Here is a 21573-nt window from a genome sequence, read left to right as displayed (position 1 = left end):
AGGAGTCTTCAAAAGGTCGGCCTTGGACAGCTTGAATCCGATGGTTTGTGAATGTGAATATGTGACTTCTGTTTACATCCTGGTGTGTCATATTTGCACTATCCCCGCCAAATATAAAAAGCAGCACAACCACAAGCCTATGCAACCTCCTCATCTCTTTACCCCCACAACCAGTGTGAACTGAGAAACCGAGGAGATATTTTCCCGAACAAAAACAAAGGTATCAATCTCTTCCTTTCCTCTGCTACCTGCAGTATCTAGTGCCAATGTTTATCCATTTAATAAATTATTCAGCTCTCTCATTTGTCTGTTCGGTGTAAGGCAGGGCTGCACAAAGACAAGAAGCACAAACCTCTGACACTTGGATAAAACCTAAACATGGATTAAACCAGTAAACCAGTAGGGCTGGTTACTGTTCATTTTTTTCTCGATATCACTACTTTAACGATACCTGCTTTGCGATACTGGTGCCTTAACCCTTTATAGGGCAAGAGACTATTTTTGGTAATTTCCGCACACTTTACATATGGCCTCCCTGTTGCACATCACTAAAGTAAAGAAGAATGTAGTCCTCACTCAGCCAATCAGACATCTCCCTACATCACAGATCCCTCTATTGTGGCATTTGACTAATCAGCAGAGATCGGTCGGGTCTCAACTTCCTGTTTTCTCTGAAGTCTGAAAAAGACCCTAGTCTGGCTAAATTTATGGTACATTTCTTTACATAACTTGACTTCTAACTAACCATGGTAAGTTGATGAAACTCCAACACTTTATTGGTGAGTAATTGTACTAAGTGATGATATATATGTTGGTTTTGGGGGATGTAGAGAAATAAGTGAAATTACAGCATGAAAAAGGCAGGCAACATATTTGATCATACGCCCTTTTCACTTAAAAAAAGAGTTAATTAGTTTTGTCCATATTTGGACATACTTACAGTATTTTCTTCACAGAAGAACCAATAAACTGTAGGACTGTGTTTTTATGTTGCCAAAATTTTGAGTTTTTAGGCAAACAATATTGATGGTGACTGACCCCGCCCACTGCACGTAAAGCTCAATCACATTACAACTCTTGTACTTTGTGTATATTTTATATATAAACCTTTGTATTATATATATATTTATTTATTTATTTATATATATATATATATATATATATATATATATATATATAATGTTATAACAGAACTAAACGTGTGTTATGTCTAACAATAACACTCTTTAGTTGAAAATATTTATAAGTATTTCAATGAGTGCCCTATAAAGGGTTAACAGTACTTTTTTAATACTATTTTAGATCAGTTAAAATAACACGTATAAAAATAGTATTGTTCAGAATGTCATAAAAAGAAAAGCAATACCGGCCACAGCAGGGTCACATGTAACTTAATGTTTTGAGCAGAATCTGGAGCAGTGATAAAAAGAGAGAAAGGACATTAATACCTCCTGAGCTGCAGGGCCAGATCCACATCATGACCGTTTTATTTCAGCTACAATTCTCTAAACATGAGCTGGGCTCTTCGATGACAAAGGAATAGGATAAAATTAACATTATTACTTACAACAGATGCATCCATTCATATCCACCTTTAAAAAAAAAAAGGCATATTTCCAATGCACTTTAAACTGAGTTATGCCTTAAAACCAAGACTAAATACAATGTAAACCAGCTTGGACCAGAAAAAATCAACAGATGATCAGGGGGCTGGAGCAAGAACTATGCCAGGACTAAACGAAGATAAAAGAGGACTACGAGTGCATAAAGGTTATGCATGTCATAACATAGCATCAGCGTGGCAGTTCGCATTCCTTCATGGCAACAGCTGAGAAAGTCTGCATTGTTATTCATTGATTCGCTGCTAAAATTGCAATGTGGAAGGTCCCATTTTTATTTTTAAATAAGCAAGTTAATGCCATTTAAACGGTGTCTAAATTCATCAAAGTCATGACTTGAACTCCCAAAGACCCTTTTCTCGACACAGTATTGCAGATTTCTAATAATCCCCTTTGCTTGCTGGCTCTTTCTTTCAAGCATGACTTCTCTCTATGGGAAAGTGCAGTTGTTATGATCACATCTCCACCATTAGGGGGCAGTAGGCATCCACACTTTACTCCTTCCGCACCTCCCTCTCCTCATTTGAGCTCCGGACGTGCATGTGTGTGTGTGTGTGTGTCGGGGGGGGGGAGAGGCCTTAAAGCTTCACTGCTCCTGTCCCGAACCCAAATGCACGCTGGGAAGGTCAGTCATCTGAGAGCCTGGGCGGACCACAGAACCAGCTCGTCTTCCCTTTCTGGAGCTAATTGACGATGCTGCAAATGAAAAGGCAAATCAAATGACTATGTCCCCACTGGGATTTACAAAAAGGGGGGGGGGAGGCTCCATATCATAGACCGAGGCGAGGAGGAGGTTTGGTTTTCGTATCCTGTGACATTGTTGAAAGTGTTGTGGTTTGTGCAGCTAAAACATACACGTTTAGCAGCGCAAATAAGCTCGGTAAAGGTTACTGGGTTTAAGCCGCTTTTTTCACGCAATGGTCGATGTGGGGTTTTGAAGCTAGTTTTCTTCCTTGGCATCTTAGTTTTCAAGTTATAGTATTATAAAAAGGTCAAAACTTACCCTGTGCGATGCTTAATTTATGACATTTTGTTGCAGTATAACATCGGTCCTCAATAAAAGTACACCTACCCGTTCTTTAGACCGCGAAAACAAGTGAACATATAATTACAGAAAACATGCTATACATTTTTGTCTCATATTTATGTCAGTAATCAGTAAATATATATATATATATTTTTTACCAACTCTGATTGAATAAATGGGGTTGAATTTTGTCTTCAGTGCGTCTGAATCCTCGTGGTATTTTATCTTGGTGTTAGATTGTTATACAGCAGAGCAACATAAGCCAATTAAGACAACGCTTCCCATATTTGCTACAGTATTAACCCCTGGGCTATCTGTGCAGACACTGTATCTAGGTACGCTTATATGAAGATAATTAAAATGCTTTGTTCTTTATTCGATGCTGGCGTTTCTGCCCTGAAGCTGACTTGACTATTGCGCCAATGGCCTCTCCAACAACCCGCCAATATAATAGATCCATGCCCGCCACATCATCAGTGGGGGAGAAGCTAACCTGTCTCAAAATGAGCTAAATCCATCTCTATCAGTGGACATTTTGAACTCAAATTGCAAGACGTGGGGATTGCAAAATCGTGAGCCTGCTCTTGTCTCCACTGTGCGATGGTTCAAAGAGAGACCAAAGTTTATCGTAGCGATTTTCAGCTCCAGACGGCGTGTGTTTATCTGAGGCATGGCTGGTCTCTGTTGCTTTTGACTCTGCGCTGCAAAAAATGAATAACTATGTTAGTTTAAATGTCTCAGTTTGAGACATTGTGGGCCAACCTGACCAGCATGTTTTTTGGAGGTCGGGGGAATCAGAGTACTGCCTTCACGGTAAGAGGCTTAGTTTGCCGTAAGACAAGAGAGGCAGCTGCCTGGGGCCCCCAACAGTCAAGGGCCCCCATGTACCAACCTGTTGCTCAGAAGCCTGCAGTAAATGCTTGATATACACAGTCTTCCTAATGATTTTGGTGATGCAGTTACATCATCTCTCCACCAATGTGCCGTGGCGCTGTTTAACCCCATCCTGCTGCATGTTTTAGTGAGTCATGGTTCCCTAATGTTAATTTATAAGGAGCAGTGGAGAAACGTTTTTACTCATGGCTCCACCTAATAGTGAAACCAGTTTATTGTAACACTCTTCATGACCTCTTCAAGAACCTCAGCCTTCTGTTCTGAGGAAAATGTATGCAGAGAACTGCATTATGGGAGTGACCCGCTCCTGCACAAATGACGGCCTCTCTCCCAGTGCACAGTACACCGAGTGGCCACCAGAGGGCCCCCTACCGACATTCTTGCTTGGGGTCCCTTGGTATGTTTCAGAGCGTGGTGTCCTGCACTGGTCAGTTGCTCCTCCACCTCCTCCTCCCTTCGTCTTCCTCCTGCGCAGCTCCCTCCGCTCCACAACAGTCTTTTGTTTCTTTTTTTGTGTCTTGTAGCGCCTCTTGTGACGCCTCCACTGTGCTGTTGGTGCCTCTTCAGTGTGTGTAGGTCTCAATGTCTTTAGCGCATAGCTGTTTGTTTACTTTTAAAAACCTGGCTCCGTCATGGCTAAGACGGACTCTCTGCTGTGAAAAATGCACTGAACCTCACAAAAACACAGCAAAGATGTACAAAAGGCAGCTCGTCTTTTAAATCTGTGTCCCTGTCTCACTGTTCGACCTAAGACCTGCGATTTTCAGCTACGGCAAGTGATTTTTCGCTCTAGAGGGCAAAATCGAGCAGGGAACAAACCGCAACTTCGCCAAAAGCCAGTTTTCCTCGTTGTAACTCATGTGATGCGTCAGATATGATTTGAACTTCTATTCATGACATACTACTGATAAAAGTACAAAATCTTCCGCATGCTGCACGAGAACACTAATGTCCTAGCTGTTGTTCGCACGACTTTGTCCTCTCCCGATCGCTGCGAAAGGCCTAATCCTGTGTTGACGTCTCTTGATAGTTTGTCATGTCCAGAGGTTACTCAGCCCTTATCAGCGCACATCCAGCCGGACAGGGGCTAACCACTCTGCCGACGGATCCGCGCTCCAGTCGCCCTCACCTCCCGTCCAAGATGGCCGGCGTTTTTTCCTGACGCTAAGACGGCTAATTCCGCCGCCTGCAATTTCAGACCAGCTCAAATCCTCTTAATAGATTATGGACCATCACTCAGCGCGCACAAAGGCCGGTCAGGGAGCGGACCGGCTATCCATGACCGAGCTTATTCGCCCTTCGAGTTGATCTGACAGACTGCAGCTCTGGAGGGGATGTTTCAGTTGCACTTTGCCATAACATTACAAGCCCAGAGCAAAGGACAAGCATATGGACAAGGATATAGCATGAGGCTGAGCAGCTGAGGGATGTGGCGCCCACATATTGCACGTAATCATACTTTGAACCATATTTTTTTTAAAGCAAGAGCGAAGGCTGCGTATCCAATATGTATGACCAGAGAACAAGCTGTTAAAGGACAGCTATAGCTTAGAGGTGGATAAGCCAAATCAAGATTGGTTCAGTTCTGTTACTAATACGTGCTCCCAAAAACCCTCGGTTCCTCCTTTCTGGGTGGAGTTTGCACGTTTCCCCCGCGTCTGCGTAGGTTTCCTCAGGGGATTCCGGTTTCCCCTGCCACTTAAAATATGTACAATAGGCTGGGACGAATGAGAGCGGGTTTGTGAGTGCGACTGGCGGGACCATGGATGCAAATGAGCTCATGGCTAGAATCCCGGCCTGGCTCGTGTTCATCAACATGCCTGACCAAATGAACAAATACATAAAGCCTCGTGCGGTCCAGTGAGAACATTATCCAGCTTGAAAAATAAAGAGAGCGTGGTACGGATAAACGGAAAACATCCATATTTCAAATTCAGTTCTACGCATTAACTCTCAAGCTAAAATATCGATAGTTTCAATCAAATTATTCTTTCTGTAATATTACTATTTCTTTGCGAATAAATTCTGCCTTCTGCTTGGAGCAGCGTGATGCTCCTGCCCCCCCTTCTTGCCTCCTCAAACGTGCCATTATGTTTAGGTGTGCTCTTCAAGTATTATTATGGTATTAATAAGCATTAGTAATTAATAGGCCATTAATAACATTCTTGTAAAGTATTAATTAGCTTATTGTACTTCTATCTGGCCATGCATACTTTTTCATAGCCTACCCTAACCCCAATTCTAATGCTTATTAATACTTAATGAGCATAAAGCGATACCGCTGCTCCCTCCGCGTTCTCCACACAAACAACACAAACATGGCCATGTGGCGAACGCGCCAATAGACCGACATGGGAGACTTGTTTGGAGATACAGCAGCCGAACAGCAAAGAGGCAAGACGCGGAGTGAGCGACAAGACAGTCAAATGTTATGTGCATATAAAAGTAAGTGTCCCATTAGATTTGTAGGGCTAATATGAATGAGAAGGCTGCCTGATTCTTTACCAGTTGCTGTAGCTATAAGGATCATGCAGAATCTATATGGTGCTCGAATGAATGAACTCTGCAATAGACCATTCATCTGAAGGCACCAGACTAAAGTTTCCGCAGTCGTGACCATGGCATCAACAGTGTTCTGAGGTGGAGCAAACACAAGCCAACAGGAGGCAAAGTAACCAAAAAACTGTGCAGCGCCTCCTGGGTTTGTCCCTGTTTCAGAGCACGGTGTCCTGTACTGGTCGGCTCCTTCAACTCCTTTTTCTTCTTCCACCTTCTCAGTTCCCTCCGCTCCACAACAGTCTTTCACCATCTACTTGTTTGGCCCTTTTTTCGTTTCTTGTAGCGCCTCCTGTGACGCCTCCCGTGACGGAGTGACCCCCGTCCGAGCCAGCGGGAAAGCCACCCACCCAAGCCCACACGCACACATCCACACTCCCCTGTTGTCGGTTCCCGTACCCCCTCCGTCTGCTGCGCGTTTGCGAATATTATCCTTCGGACCTCCATCGCGGGGGGTCTTGGGTGCATACTAGGCCACCGTGGAATCATCTTCCCTCCATAACTCCGTTGTCCAACAAACATTTCCTCGCAATCCGTTCTACCCATCCATGTCCCCACGGGCAAACCGAGTTCATTCAAGTTATTTTAGTAATTTCTGTGAGCAGTCTCAGAGGTCTGGGACATACTAGTTTTGTTTAAAGGGGGGGTATTATGCAAAATCGACTTTTTCAAGCTTTACATCATGTTATTACGTCATTCCCTCATTAAAAACATACCTGAAGTGTTGCCTTGGCACATTCACGTATTTTTGAGTAATCTGTAAAAACTCTGATGGCAGCCATTTTAGGGATAGGTTTGCCTGAGTCCTCCTAGGAACGCCCCCACCTCCTGGAGACGCCTCCGAGCTTCCGTCACCAGCCGAGTAACCAACCACTGCTCCTCAGCAGAACCCCCTCCCCACTGATGCCACAGACAGCGTGTGGAGGGGGCGTGTCGGAAAGGGTCAGAGGTTCTTAAAGAGACAGAGGCCTATTTCAAGACATTCGCTACAGCCATTTTGAGAGAGCAATTTTATACAAGGCAGTTATTCTAATTTACTGCATTTACAGACCAACAGAAGGTTTGGTCATCATTGTAGTGTGATATAGACTGGTGCTATGTGATTGAAAAAAGCATAATACCCCCTCTTTAAGCATCTGTTTTGTTTTTGTAATAAATCATGTATGACGGTCAGATACTGTTTAAAGGTAGTAAACCGTAACCTTGTGGTGATTGGCTGAGAGGAGGGGCCAGTGAGTATAAAAGAGAGGCGCCCACTCTCCTGAGCCAGTCTGAGTTGGTCTGCCTAAATGGAAGGTAATTATGAGAGCCTTGTTTGCCTCGTTATTGTAAATATTGTATACATTATAAATACCGTTATATTGTTTATGTTTTGTTTTTTGCAGTACACACCTTTGGATCGCATGTTTGGGAACGTGGCTGTAAATTGTAGAAATAAAAAGATGGTGTTATAAACACGTACTACCTTGTTACGCCGTTACTAACACTATCGGCCATACGAGCCCCGTCACACCTCCCCTGTGCTGCAGGTGTGGGGGCTCTTGTTGCCTCTTCAGTGTCTCAGAAGAAGACATTTGTAGGTCTCAAACGGTCTCAAATTTAGCTGATGAGCTAGCTTTTGTTTACTTAGCTGCTTTCTCCAGGACCATTATGGACTCTTTGCAGCAAAAAAATCCACAAACCTCACAAAAACACGGCAAAGACGGACAAAAGTATCCAGTAAAACAATGTGGGACACAGACACCACAAATGCAGCTCGCAGAAAAAGGCAAAACAAAAAAATGCAGCTGTAGCAAGAGAGAGGGAGGTTGCTGCCTGTTTACACGTCACCACGCGATCCACTTTAAAATCCCATTACACCTTCATTTGGTGAAAAAGGTGCTGGCCTCGCAGTGACACTAAACTTTAAATTCTTTATCAAGCCACTGTATTATCGTATTTATGAAGCTATGAATGAATAAAGTATGTTTTTCCCCACAGGCGACAGATTTGTGGGTTCACGCTATGGTCGGGTTATAAAATTCATGACCTGACGATTCAAAGTTGCTTCCATAAACTTACAAAGCTATTACTGCGAGGCAAATCCTAAAAACTCTTTTCCTTCGTTTTTCTGTTTTGCAACGATGATGTTGATTTGTCCCAGTTTCTGCCCTGGAAGGAGCTTTGAGTGGCAGCAGAGGACACAGAGCGGAGAGAGGATCTGAATGTCAGGCAGATGTACAGGCAGCACTTCAGAGCGGACCACTGTGAGTTATTTATGCCTTTTTATGCTTTCCCCCTGAGATTGCGAGCACCTCTCCTTTCACTCTCTCCCACTGTGGACGGGCAGCACTGCTTGAAAATCGAAAGCAGTTCTTTTGGTGTGCTGTCGCAGTTTATTGTCGTCTACATCATCCTGTTTGACAATAGTTCTGTGTGGAAAGACAACAGAGCGGTTAGTCAAAATCAATGGCCGCTGGCTGCCCTGCTTTTTGACCACAAACGTGGGGGCCGCCATTGCTCCGCCGTTGCTGCAGTACCTCCATATCGCCGCTAGGCCCCCATTGAAAAGCATTGGACTTTAGACACGTTAAAAACTACTTTAAAGCCTGGTTTCAATTGTTTCAACGCTAGACTAGGCTAGATCTTCCTCCTGAGATAACGCTGGGTTAATAACAATATATGAAACCAGGCTGGTTTTCGTAATATGATTTTTTGAAATCTCGTATTTAATGAGGCTCGGACTGTTAGCATTGGAGCAGCGCGAGCTACACGTCACGCAAGGGCCGAGTCTACGGTGAAAATCCCGCCCGTATGTCCTTTTTAGGAACATGCTTCGTCAGAGCTGGGGAGGAGGAGCCTGTAAATCCGCCATGAATTGCCCCACGGCCGTGGTCATTCTGGTAAACGGGGAGGAGTGAGCATAAGACGTCCATTATTTTCTACAGTCTATGGTCAAAATGAGTGCGTTTACATGCGCTCCAGTATTCCGGTTATTAGCCATAATCTGGTTATGGTAGTAGAATAATACGGTCATTTTTTTTTACCATTACTCATCCTGGGTCTGTCTTTGCTACCGACGCAGACCAGAGAGCACTGGGTGAAGGTTCGAAGCCACTGATGGGAGAGGGTGGAGCTCATGGAGCCTCTTGGTTTTGTTTTTTTCAAGGTATTCCGCACCTGTTCTACACTGCCACCATCTGCGACAGTTTTACATAAATCCACATTTCGATTAGCTTGGCTTTCACTGGGTCTGGGGACCACCGATTCATTTTCTCGTAGGAGAGGTGTGGTTTATGATTGTCTATAGCTGTTCATTGGGTGCTATGAATGTCCATCATGCGTCTGAACATAGCCATAGCCAATCATATCATCGTATCCGATGACATATGACGTACCTGCTGTAAACCTTCGAGCTAAACTATTAGAACATGGTCTAAAGCTTGATCGAAAGATGGAGTCATGTCTGCTGCTGTCATGTTGGCGCCGTAAATAAACTTTTTTTTCTTCTTTTTTTTTATCCGTAAACAAACTACAAGCTTCCATATGTCAAATAGTGCGTCATCGTCTTGCCGTCCCTCCTCGTTCTTTGATTGGTCCCAAAATCCATGTGACGATTCCGGCCATGGTCCCCATGCTGCTGTGAAGTTCGAAATGATTTGAGCGCACACAGCAGCATGGGTACTCCCAGGCTACATAACGATGCTTCTTTCCATCTAAAATATTCACTACTTTTGGTTCATATAAAAAAAAAACTCTTGACTCCAGAAATAGGAGCTCTTTGGACTCCTATTTCATCTTTGTTTACGATTATTGCTTATTATTACTGGAATATTAAAAACTCCTGATAATCAGGACACTGTAGTGAATGTAAACACATTCAAGAGTGAAATTTCAAATCCATTCTCACCTAACAGCGGGAATGTCCTGTGTCTGGATAGGTTTCCTACGGGTGCTCCAGTTTCTCCTCTAAACCTAAAACGTGCACCGTAGGACAATACTTCATCAAGGTACTGGATGGAAATTAATCTGCAGTCGTACGATGATCCTTTCAGTTCTCCCCAACTGAAAGGATTAGAACCAACTCCTGGTCATATCCACAGAATATGACCGAGAGTTGGATCATATTCTGTGGATAAACTCCCCGCTGACAAAACAAAACTCCACTGAAAAGTTGGTCAGGTTTGCCTTACAAATTCAGGAAACCAAACACCAAACATGATTTTTTTTCCTTTGAGACAGAACCCTCCCAATGACATTGCTCAATTATTTTTTTTCTGCATACATTAGTCAAAAACACACAAACTATGATGTTAGACTAATTCAGCTTCAGTTCTGACTGAAACGTTACACTCTGTTTTGCCCAGAAGTTCCCCGTTGTGTCCAATTTCATTTTGAATATTAGAATTTCCCTTCATCCCTCTGTTTGAATGAATGTTTACAAATCATCCGAAATGAAATACGCAGGAACAAATGTATCTAGTCATTAAAATGTCATTATAAAGCATTCCATTTGACATACTACCACCTGTAGAAACACTTTTAAAAAATCAGCTACAATTGCAGTTGTTCCTCCAAGATCTTTCTGTTGCTTCGTGTTGATCTGATGCTTTTGTGTTGCTCCTTTTTCCCGGACCAAGCGCGTGCTGAAAATTAGCCTGAGGGGGAGAAATCCACTAAACCACATTCAATATATAATGATCTGGTTGGGAGGGATACTCTTTGTTTTTCTGTCTTTCTGTAAAAGTTCTTCTCGACTCGGGAGGAGGCGCCATGCAGGGCAGACCTGTAGGACACAGTGTCACACAATGAGTGTGTTTACATGCGCACGAGTAACCTGGTTATTCGGCATATCCTGGTTATGACAGTATTCTGGATATGATTTTTACATGCGTCCGAGAAACCAGGACACTCAAATCCCTGTTTACATGAGCAACTACAGTATCCTGGATATTTAGGCTCCAGCGAGGGGCGGAGCTAATGACGAATATGGCAAGGGGCTAAATACTTTAGCAATGTGGCCCTGGCTTTTTCGGACATTTCTCAAGCACAGGGACAAGAACTATCCGAATCAGTACTTAAAAGAATAAAGTTCTTTAAAATAATAATAAAATATGGTTTGATCCGAGAGCAATGCTGACTTCCATGGGAGATACTACGGCGCAAAAAAGTAATTGTTATCTTAAGGTTACTTCAATGTTTGGTTGAAGATACAACATTTTAAAAGCCCACCAAAACCTACCAAAAACTTTCCTACAGCCACTTTCTGAAGGAAAGTTTTTGCTCCTGCCATATCTGTTTCAAAGGTTTGCACATGCTCAGTTCATCAGCAATGGTCAAAAACCAGGATACTGTGTTTACATGGTACAGCATCCTGGAAAATGTGGGAATATCTTAGTGAGAATATACAGGTTTCTAATTCTTCGGGACACTGAAACCAGGATTCTGCGTTTACATGAACTAGACAAAACCAGGAAACTTAAAATCCCCATGAATAACCTGGATTCTCGAGTGCATGTAAACACACTCAATGTGCCTCGGCTGATAACGCCTTGAGACCCCCCCAGAGGACCGGGAGGAAGTAATTATTATTATTAGTAGTAGTAATAGTGGTGGTAGAAAATGTATTATCCCCATGAGGAAATTCATTTCCAGGGAGTAAAAATACACAAGACAACACTGTCCACAACAAATCCGAACATTGACAGCATGTAAAGAACAGGCCTGAGCTCAACCTAATATATTTAAATGATGTTAAAATCATTACCTACGTTTCATAATAGCCCTCTTTAGACAGACCAGTTGGACAGAATCTACAAAATTAAAATGGCTACTTAAGAAAATGAAAAAGAGCTGCCCATTAATGATGTTTTTGAACAACAGTGATGTCACACCCCAGACCAAAAGCGTGAGGACCACATCGTAAGGTCAAAACATAACACGACTTTCCTAAACCTACATTCTGCTTAATGCTCTGGAATGGGATAAACGGCAAACTTTTATATAACGGTCTTGTTTTATCACACTGCGTCTATCACTCAGATCATGACAGACTCGGATTAATACTTTACGAGAAGTGGGCGGGGCCAGTGTCTCACACAGAGCTGCTTAAACAGAACAGACCAAAATTATAGACTTTTATAACAATATAATATTGTAATACTGCACACACTTGATGAATATATGCAAGATGGATAGAAACATGGAACGAGTCTGTTCCGTTTCCTAAAGCTCTTTGTATCGACCATAATCTAAAACACTCTTCTTCAAACTCTGGTGCTCAGACGGTGAAGATGATTTCTTTGAGACTTTTCATCTCTGCGACTGTGATAAATATTTCAATCTATAACTATCAAATCAAGCGTGTATGCTTCAGTTTTTATCTGTCCGTAAAGAAGCAACCTTCTGTTGTGTTAATTCCCTATAATTCCCATACATTCCCCTGGAAAATGTTCAACATTAAAAATTGCCTGAATATTGCAACCCTACATGCAATAAACATAAAACATAAAGCTTTGTAACTTCAGCATTTAGCAATTTAGCATAAACATACTGGAAGCGTTTCAGTGCATCAGAGTGAAAATTCAAATGGAGCTCGAGGCTGTGACTTTTTGGACTAAAACTCGTGTCTGCTGCAGACTCCCCGCTGATCGTGAAAATGAGTGCGATCTGACTGACACACTGAAGTTTCACACTTTCACAACTTATGCTCATGGAGTTTTGACACCTTGTTATTTCTTTATTTGTTTCATCCGAAAACGTAAAAAAAAAAAAAAAAAAAAGAATCCTGTGGCGGTGTCGCCTCGGTTAGTGCTCGTTCTCCACAGCTCGAAGGTCCCGGGTTCGAACACTGGGCCCGTCTGTGTGGAGTTTACATATTTTTCCCCGTGTCAGTGTAGGTTTTAACCGGATCCGCTGCTTTCTGTTACCACAGAACATGTACAATAGGCCATGATGAATGAGAGTGTTTGTGAGTGCAAGTGTGGGGCAACAGACGCTAGTTAACCTGTGTCTACATACTGGTGTGGCACGTTTACATGCATGTGTTTCATTTGATTTCATGAACATCAATGAGTAAATAAATCTTAAAGGCACACTGCGTAACATTTTGGACTATACTGCTGCCAGCAATACTAAGCTATACTGAACTGTATTGTTTTATGCTTTTTATACAGTGTTTTGTAATTGTCTGTCTCGGGGACTGCAAACATAAACATGCCCCTCCACTGGAAAAAGAATAATCAACTTAGGAAGAAATTACATAAAATCACTTGAATTGGTCTGAAGATAAGATCAAAACTTGTATTGCTTATGGTTTGTTCCATTGGTTTTTGCATTTTCATCTTATCTTAGTTCAAACCGACTCAAGTTCAACATAAAGTACTTTAATACAATACAATAAAATGGCATTGTGTCTAGTTAAGCGATTTCAAGTTTCTTTCTCTTTCTCTCATTTAAGATGGTATTTTTTCTCGTGTAATGACGATCTAGACCAGTGGTTCTCAACCTGGGGGTCGCGAGACAAATTTGGGGGGTCGCCATATCATGTAGATAAAATATACATACTTCTTTTAGCATATAATATAATATTTTATTGTCGCTTGTGTGTGCTATTTTACCTGATTGCCATTATATGTTCATTATTTTATTCTAGCCATTTGTTTTTGTCTTTGTTTTTTAAGAATTATGTAGGCTAATGATCCGATTCCTCACGGTGTGACCCGAGCGGGGGGTCACGAACCCCTTTAACTGTTATAATGGGGGTCGCGGCTCCAAAAGGTTGAGAACCACTGATCTAGACACTGCTATTTTTGCAGTCAGTAATCAAAGAGTGGATTTGGATGAGGATCTAACCCATTTAAATCTCATATTTGGCTGCCTTTAGTCGACATCTCCATGGAGACGAGCCGGCGATGTCCCGCTCCCAGTAAGGCAACAGTCGGGTCTGCGAGCTGCTCACCCCAAAGCCATGTTTCTTTGTTCCTTTATTTGGGGTTTTTCATTCATAAAAAGAGGAGTGTTTAACTGAAGTAAACATTTGAGAAAAGCAGCAGAAGAAGTTTCCTGGACGAGAGGTGAATCGTCTTCAGTGTTAAATCGTGTACATTACAAACCCGTTCTATGAGATGCCTCTAGAAGTGTTGTTTACAGCTAATTTAGGAGGCAGCATGGCGGCAGCGGTGTATCCTCGCTCAGCAGCAGAGTGTCCACAAATTGAAAGTAGGATTTCTAAACCCCCATACCAATCTAAACAAAATAGAAATCCTAGGAGATGCTCTATCGGTGCAGCTACACAAGGGCTGACATACCACCATATCATCTTTATCTTGTGTATTATCATCTGCTTGTACCGTTACCATTGGATACCCGACGTGGGGAATGGAATGTTTTTTCCAGCCGCCAGAAGTCAACATCTCTTGTGTTCTTGCTTTTTGGTTGGTGGCTACCCCAAAGCAAGTAAGGTAACGCAGCGCAAAGAGCCTACAACGGTGGACTCTCGTAGGGGGTTGTTGCGCTGTGCCTTGATTCTTCTGTTAGCCGGGGATGTTGAGCTAAACCCCGGGCCAGTGACACCTGAGCGGCTAACTCTACCGGCAGCTCCGCCTGGGACTGGCGCAGCTGTCCGCGGGATACCATGGATAACTGCAGCGCTCAGCAATGGAGTGCCAGTGTTTGGAGGGCTAATACCACCGAGGATGCTACCGACGGAGCCGCGTGTGACCGAGAATGCTACATACTATCCTGCATCGGCAGGGCAACTTTTACCCCTAGCACCATCCGGCAGCCCGTGTTTATCAGCGGCTCTCTCCGGATTTGCGCCTACGGGGAGCCCTGCAGCCGGCCTAATGGCGGATCCTAAATGGACTACTCCTACGGTGAACTCTCCTACTTCGCGAAGGCCTCTACTAAACCTGGAGCTAACTACGCCTGAAGATGCAGCTCACGTCTTGAACATTGGAAAGGTAAACAACCGAAACCCAGTCTTTAAAAAACACCGCAGAATCAGACTGTTTCAAACACTTAACCAGTCTAGAATGGTTTGGGACGCTAACTGCAAACCAAAGGGACTACTATGTGGACATATAAATGCTAGAAGCATCGCGAATAAACGTGAACAGTTCGAACACTTATTATGCGACTCCAACATTGATTGTTTCGGGATAACAGAAACTTGGTTAAAACAAACATCAGCAGAAGCTCTGGTCACAATGCCAGGCTACAAAATATTAAGGAAGGATAGAGAGAAAGGCAAAGGAGGGGGTGTGTTACTCTATATTAGAGATTCTCTGAAATGTAAACAGCTTCTTTGGCCACCTGATATTCAATTGGAATGTGTTGGTGTGGAAATATTCCTTTCTAATGAAATGTCCTTTATCCTGGTTTGCTTATATAGACCTCCTACAGCCAAAACGGACTTCTATGATCAACTAAAAAAAAATGCTCAAGTTGTTTGACCAAAATAAAGAGATCATCATAATTGGTGATTTCAATATTAACTGGGATGACAAGAAGAATCGACAAAACCTTAAACGTACAACAGATTATTTTAACTTGGAGCAACTAGTAGAAAAGCCAACTAGGATGACAAGTACCTCCCAGACAAGAATAGATCTCCTCTTCTCTAATAAGCCTGATAGAATTGCTAAAATGTTTAATCTGCTGACAGGGCTCTCTGATCATAATATAATTCTATTTACTCGAAAACTTACAAAACAGAGATACATCAAATCACATAGAGACTCCCCTATATCTGAATATATACCCAGAAACCTGATGCAAAATTTTAACGACGCTTTAAACCTGGTTGTCTGGGAAGAAGTGTTATCCTCCGGTATCGAAACAAGTAGTGAATCTTTTGTTAATAAACTAAGGGAAGTGATGTCATCTTTTACCAGGAGGGGGGGCCGTAAATCCAAAAAGGGTAACCTACCATGGTTGGACCAAAATTGCAGGAATCTACTAAAAGTGAGGGACTCACTGCTTAAAAAATGCTTGAAAACTGGCTTGCCTACTGACCGGCAAAAATTCACACATGCCCGTAACAAAGTCACGCGAACCTTAAGAAAAGCCAAAGCAAGTTTCTTTGTTAACATAATAGAAAGTACAAAAGGTAATGGAAAGAAAACTTGGCAAATCCTAAATAAACTCCTTGGGAAAAACTTAAAATCAGAGGCTCCACCTCTGGAGATGGCAGTAAATGATAAATTGATCAGTGATCCTTTGGTTTTATCCAATGCTTTCAACAATTATTTCATTGACAGTATATTTGAAATAACAAAGCACTTCCCTCCTTCTACTCTTCTGCCACTCTCATTAAATGAAGAGCACCCTATCTTCCAGCTGCAAAATATATCCGCGGAGGAGGTTGTTAAAATCATCTCAACCCTCAAAATTTCGAAAGCCAGGGACGTGCATGGTATCGACACCAATTTTTTAAAAACTCACGCTGAGGCACTGGTGCAACCTATCACTGACTTGGTTAATCAGTCTATTAGTGAGAACGCAGTTCCGTCCTCTTGGAAAGAGGCTACTATAACCCCAGTTTTTAAAACGGGGGATAAAACACAACTCACAAACTACCGACCGATCAGCATCTTGCCAGTTATATCTAAAGTCACTGAAAAGTGCGTGGCAAATCAACTAATGACACACCTAGATAAAGGATTCACTCCATTGCACAGAATGCAGTTTGGCTTTCGTCCAAACCATTCTACTGAGACAGCAAACTGTTTCTTTATTGAAAAAATAAAACTGTTGGCGCTGTTTTTCTAGATCTCAAGAAAGCGTTTGACACAGTTAACCATCAGGTCCTTTTGACTAAACTTACACATTTCAATTTCTCTATGAATTCACTTGCGTGGTTTCACTCCTATTTATGTAATAGAAAACAGCGTGTCTGCATAAATGGTGTACAGTCCCAGTGTCTCAGCAGTGGTGTTGGTGTTCCGCAAGGTTCCGTACTCGGGCCTCTACTATTCTCGTTATACATCAACGACTTGCCAGATGTCTGCCCTGAGCTTGATATGTTGATGTATGCTGATGATGCTGTGCTCTTCACTCATGGGGCCAATGTTCAGTCAATTGCTACCAAACTCACCGAGGGCTTAAACAAAGTACATGACTGGCTCAAACAAAGTTGTCTCAAGCTCAACTCAAAAAAGACAGTCTGCATGATGTTTAGCAAAAAAACCTTGAAACAAGAGAGATCGTCTGTGTTTCTGAATGGAGAGGAGCTGGAGTTAGTGACCCACTTTAAATATCTTGGAGTAATTTTGGATCCCAACCTCACTTTCAAAAGGCACATTAAAAAGGTGACAAACACCATCAAATTCAGTTTAAAAAACTATAAACAAATTCGACCCTTTATTACAACAGAGGCAGCAAAGTCATACCTCCACTGTATGATATTCTCCCATATTGAATATTGTTTCACGGCCTGGTCCTTTGCTGGTGCCACTGCGCTTAAACCCATTCAGCAGTTGTACAAAGCAGCTATTAAGGTACTTGATCAAAAACCCCAGTCTTTTCACATATGTGCTCTAATTAACAAATATAAATTTTTAAATTTTGAAAATCTAAAATGTTTTAAAATGAATTGCCTTGTTTATAGAGTGCTACATGACCAGGCCCCGCCTCCTCTTCAGGAATTTATAAAAAAAAGAAATTGTGAGACCAGCACTCGATCAACAGTCAGGGGGGACTGTGAGGTACAGTTCCGGAGGCACACGTTTTCTCAAAACGTGCTTTCCATTAAGGCTTGTTCTAGTTGGAACACTCTACCTTTGACAGTTAGAGAAAGCAGCACCTTCGTCTCATTTAAGAGACAACTGAAAGAACGGCTTTTCTGCCAACAAAGGTGTAACCATTAAAAGGCATTAGACAGGAACATATTTTTAAATACTTGCAGGTACAGATGTGTGAGTGGGAGGGACGAGGGGAGTGTCGTATGAAAGTGATGCACTTTATGTATTGTGTAGTTGTTGTCCTTGCCTGTTTTGTCTGTAATGTACTGCTGTGTGTTGTGTGTTGTGGCTCATATGTTTTATATTGTGTATGTTCTTGTCTTGTTTTTTATGGGACTGCGGATGGAAATTAGCCTTGAGCTAAATCCGGCATATTTACAGCACTAGTTGTCTGTTCATTAATATGCACTGTCCCATTCAAATAAATTAATAAATGAAATGAATGAATAATTATCTTTTAACAGCTTTTTCATGTGACATGTGATAAACACAGCAGAGACTGAAATAAACACAGACCTGGATAGGTTGTTAATGGCTTGTCTTGATCCAATAAACATATTTTCAATCAACAGCCATCAGCAATAGAGTTTATCTCTTGGATGAAGAAGTGGACTTTTTGAGCGTTTGGCAGAGGTGACAATAAACTCAATGAAAATAAATGTATGCATTTCCTGATGTTTTGCAAACTAATGAAGAGCCAGAGGTTTTCTTTTACATCGGTCTGTGACCAAAACTACATAAAAATCTATTGTCAAAATGAACACTTGAGATGGAGGCGGGCTCCCATAGTCCAAGGCGTCGCTTATTCGAGCCCAGCCTGAGCAAATACTGTTATTGTGTCCCCTTTGTAAAACCATATTATATAAACTTGCTTTTCACTGACATTTCACGTTTTATAATTTCACTTAATGTAGGTGCGTGTGAGTCGAGACAGCTCTTTTATTGGTCACGTGAAAAGTGTTGCTTGGAGCGCACTCTGCTGATGACGAAACACGGGAGGCCTATCATGATAATTACTATAGCAACTCATCGTTCAATAAATGATAGATAAACCTGGGATGCCGTCCTGGAGAAGGCGCCAGTCAGTCGGGGGGCGTAAGCTTTCCCTACTGACTGGAAAATCTATGTAAGCTGCCTACGACACGTCACCTCCACCACCTGGTGATGCTTCTGAGGAAGATCACAGAAAGGTCTTCAATATCATCGTTTATCGCGATATTTTCCTGCCTGGGAAAATCGAACAACAGATTTTGTTATCGTGACAGGCTTTTCTTTTTATGACCATTTTTATTGCACAACAATATCCAGGACAAACAGATTGGAGCGCAGTTGAAGATTGAAGAAAAATCCATCTGCGGACAAATGGTGTTTTTGACAAACTGAGGTCTGAGTTCTAATTTGAGTGTGAAACTTAGTTTTATGTTTCATTAGTGAAGTGATCCAACTGACAAAACAGAAAATAAATAACATACAAAATGGGTATTTCCATCGTGGCAACTTAAAGTAACTTGTTTACCTTAATAAATCCTTTCCGTAGTCCCTCTGGGGGTAAAACAAGTGTTGGGATGATTGGAGGGTCTTTCATCTCCCCCTGGTGTCTCTGGCAAGAAAACCACAATTGCAACTTGACTGCCACCGGACCGGAGCCGCCAATACACACTAATAGAATCACGAAGAAGAAGCTAACAGGCTAACGGGCAAAGCTAACTACAGGCTAGCGCCACTTAAACAGTATTTACAGCCAAGTTTGAGCGAAAAAAAAATTTCCATCGTGTAACTGGTTGTACAATATCCCTCTCTCTCCCTTCGCCTTTCCTGTCAGCGTTGTATTTACTCTCACAGACGATTAATAAGTAAAAAAACGACTTGCTATGACACCTGTAGTTGCGCTTATCACTTCTAGGAGCAAGAGTTACTTAGCACTGCTTTAATTACACACAATAAATGATTCTTGAGAAAATGACACTTCAGCTGTCACTAACAGATTTACGCTCACTTTATTCCCAAACATTTAAAATTTTAAAATAACGTCGTAAAAGTAAGACGTACAATTTATTCAAAACCGTACTCATGTACGGTGTGGCAGGAATTGTACCGGAAACCTTGGGGATAGCAAACATCCCTACTCGGTGACTGTTCTCAATAAAAACGAAATACTGTATTTTATTGAGAACGGTCCACAGCAAATGTTTTGTCGAGAGCTAAATGCCGAGTCCAAGCATTTTATTTTCTCCTGCTACTTTTTATATTAGTATTTTATGGTTCTGTGTGTATCGTTTACGGCTGGCTAAGGGCTGTACGCTTACATTTCCTCCCCTCCTGCGCTTTATAGCATCAAGATAAACACACACCTTGAATAATGCATATGAAATGGACTGTCCTAAAGGTTGATTTCAGATTGTTGAATGTGCTGATGCCAGGAGCCAGAATTATTCTATCAACCTCATCGTATTTTCATAGGAAATTTACACAAAACAAGGTCCACGCATTGTTGTAATTAGACACATGGGACACAATATTTTATGCATAGTAGCTTGCGTTCAAGTCCATTTTTCTTTCTCTTTTTTAATTGGAATTATTTGCTTCTGCCAGTGACCACATGGTGAGAGTACTTACGGCGCAATCTGTCTGAAAACTAACATTTGCCATGGGCCCATCTGTGCAGCCACATTCAGCGCGTCACATCCATCCGAGTGTTGGAGACGCCGCGTGGAACCCCTTTGGTCAAATATGGAAGACCCAACAAAGGGAGATATACATTTGAAACTTTTGACTTATTATTTGTGTTCAGTGCTTGAATGTAAATCAAAGAATTTTATGCATAATAAATTACATTGTAATTCCAGCGATGAAATAAAAAAAAATGGATTAAGCCAGAAGATTTAAAGTGCATAATGACACATTAGTTAATACAATTATATTTAAAGCAGTACTAAGTTGCTCATGTCCCTCGAGGCCATAAGCGCCACTGCAGGTGTCGTAGCATGCTGCGTTTTTTCACTCATTAATTGTCCGTGAGATTAAATACTACACTGATAGAGAAGACAAAGGGAGAGAGGGATACTGTACATCCAATTACAAAATGGAGATCACTTTTTTCACTCAAACCTGGCTGTAAAAACTGTTTAAAGTGGCGCTAGCCTGTAGTTAGCTTTGCCCGTGCAGCTGCAAATGTGGTTTTCTGGCCAGACACCAGGGGGAGATGTACGACCCCCCATTCATCCCATTAACACTTGTATTACCCCCAGAGGGGCTACGAAAAGGATTTATTAAGATAAACACGTTACTTAGTCCTGCTTTAAGATTTTGCAAAAAAACAAAAAAATATCCAGCTCGTTTTAGTTTGACAATTTTTGTAATGTTTATAGTTTCACTTCCTTATTGGACACTGACAGGAAGTGACATAGTAGAGGCAACAACAACAATTTTAAACTGTTGCCGTGCCAACTATGTTATGTCAATGTGAAATGAGTGAGTAAAAAACTGCTATGGAACTTTACCTCTATCTATGTCAGAAGCTGAGTGAAATGTAAGTGAAAAAATCTAAAACACAAAAAATAAAATCTAAATTAACCCATTTCATCATTATTATTATTTTGGTGGGGGTGGGTTCATCCATCCATCCAGCGTCCCACCAGCGTGTCCTGGGCCTTCCATGAGGCCTTTTCCCACAAGGACATGCCTGGAACACCTCCCGCGGGAGGCAACCAGGAGGCATCCGGAGCAGATGCCCTAGCCACCACAGCTGGCTCCT

Source organism: Gobius niger, assembly GCF_951799975.1.
Source record: "Gobius niger genome assembly, chromosome: 1".
Lineage (NCBI taxonomy): Eukaryota > Metazoa > Chordata > Actinopteri > Gobiiformes > Gobiidae > Gobius > Gobius niger.
The sequence above is the reverse complement of the archived record's forward strand: the minus strand, read 5'-3'. Positions refer to the sequence as shown.